The sequence below is a fragment of the Mauremys mutica genome, unplaced genomic scaffold, assembly GCF_020497125.1.
Source record: "Mauremys mutica isolate MM-2020 ecotype Southern unplaced genomic scaffold, ASM2049712v1 Super-Scaffold_100098, whole genome shotgun sequence".
Taxonomy (NCBI): domain Eukaryota; kingdom Metazoa; phylum Chordata; order Testudines; family Geoemydidae; genus Mauremys; species Mauremys mutica.
The window spans coordinates 305,010-306,909 of NW_025423265.1; the positions used below are offsets into that span (position 1 = coordinate 305,010).

Below are 1,900 nucleotides of genomic sequence, written 5' to 3' on the forward strand. Positions count from 1 at the left end.
ACAGTCCAGTCGTGGCTTAGTCCTGTTTATACATAGATAAAAGAGTCCAATACAAACAGTTTAATGCAGCGAGAAAGTCAGTCCATTGGCGGATAGAGCCGGGAGCTGGTGGGGGGCAGAGCTGGATTCTACCTCACTGTCTGACCTCTCCCTGTCTCGATCGTTACAGTGTGGAGAGGAACAATGACAGACCCCACAGGAGAGTGCTGGTTTGGTGCTTAACCACACGGCGAAGGAACGAGAGCCCCAAATTCCCCCATGTGCTTTGGGAGCCAGGTTTGCTGTTTGAATTCTGCAGTTCAGATGACGTCAGGCCTGGGCGTTTCTCTGGCCTTAGGGGCCTGCTTTGCTCACAGCTGTGATGGCCGAGTGGCTAAGGTGTTGAACTCAAAATCCAAGAGGGTTTCCCTGCGCAGGTTCAAATCCTGCTCACAGCAAGGCCAGTGTTTTAGCCACAGCCCGTCTAAGAGGCCGGGGTGGCTGAGCCTCCCCCAAACGGCCGCCCATGCAGGGGGGAACACTGGGGATGTGGAGCGAGTCACCCCTCCGTGGGCCCATTGTCATCTTTCGAGTGCTGGAAGCAAAGCTCCAGAGAAGTGGGGGCCCAACCTGCACCCTTTTCCGCTCTGCCTCTTAACCCGATGCCCTGCTCTGCCTCCTCCCATCCCCCCTCCGCCTCTTCCCCCAAGGCCTGCGCCCCACCCCCGCTGGGCCTTTTCCCCCGAGCCCCCTCCCTCTCTCTGCCTCTTCCTGCCCCTGCTCCGCCTCCTTCCCCAAGGACCCCCCCCACCCCCCGCTCACCTAAGGCAGGAAACAGTGATGGGTGCCTGGCCCCATGGCCCCCTGGTAGCCCCCCTTAGGGGAGGAGCAAGCAGCAGGTGAGTGGCGTCTTGGGGGAAGAGTGAGGGGCAGGTAGGGGGTCTGGGGGAGGGGGCGGAGGGCAGTGAACAGCAAGTGGGCGGGGCCTCGGGGGAAGAGGATGAGCAGGGGCGGCCTCTGTGGCCGGGCCATGGTCTAGGCACCGGTGGCCCCCCAACTTCTAGGGGTCACTCATCTGAAACCCAGGATGAAAGTGACCTGGGCCTGAGTCTTGTTGGGGCTGAGGCTACCTCACACCTTTACCTTCGGGGCTCTACTGGGGCATGAAGCCCCCAGACACGGCCAGAGACAGGGCAAGGGGCCTCAGCACGGGAGAGAGTCAGGCCCAGAGTTAGACGAGGGGGGCAGAGAATATTCTTCATTCTGGTTAGTTACACGTCACCCTTGCTAGAAATTCTTCCTGTATTTTCTCCAGTTCACTCCCTGACGCTGTATCTCTGCCCCGTTCCCCTGTTTGTGCCACTGAATTGTCAGGTTCTGTCAAATAATAGCAGCAATCCCGCCATAACACAGCAGCCTGAAATCTCAGCTCTCCTCCTCCCCTCGCGCTAACGAGAGAGAGGAGACCCAGGCAGCCAGTTTCTCTAGGACAGAAGACAAAGGACAGAGGCTTGTGGGAAGATGAGATCGGATGCTTGGCTGGAAAGAGGGGGCATCTGGACTGGGGAGAGAAAACAGCCAGAGCCCACATGGATGCAGGAGAGACCTAGCTGGACTGTGCAGAGGGAGGTTAGTCCTGAGGCCCTGAGAGTTTCCTGTGCTATGTTCAGATGCTCAATAAACCCCTCTCTTACACTGGCTGAGCATCACTGCAGTCTAGACATCGGGGTTGCATTCTTCCTCTGGGAGTAGAGGCCCCAGGGTCCAGAGGGAGGGGACTCCCTGAGGGGCCCATGGCAGACAGGCATGCTCAGGTCTCAGAGAAGTGCCTTTCACGGAGGCAGAGGGGCCTTTACCCTCGAGAGAGAGTGACTCTCCAAGAAGGGCTGTCAAACTGAAGGGGGTTCTTTCCAAGGACTGT

General features: G+C 58.5%; 1 non-coding gene across 1 annotated transcript; it reads left to right on the top strand.

The window, feature by feature from the left end:
- The first annotated feature begins 355 nt into the window (after window positions 1-355).
- TRNAL-CAA lies at window positions 356-437 on the top strand. Its single transcript has one exon. It is a non-coding gene; the product is annotated as a tRNA-Leu (tRNA).
- Window positions 438-1,900: the final 1,463 nt, after the last annotated feature.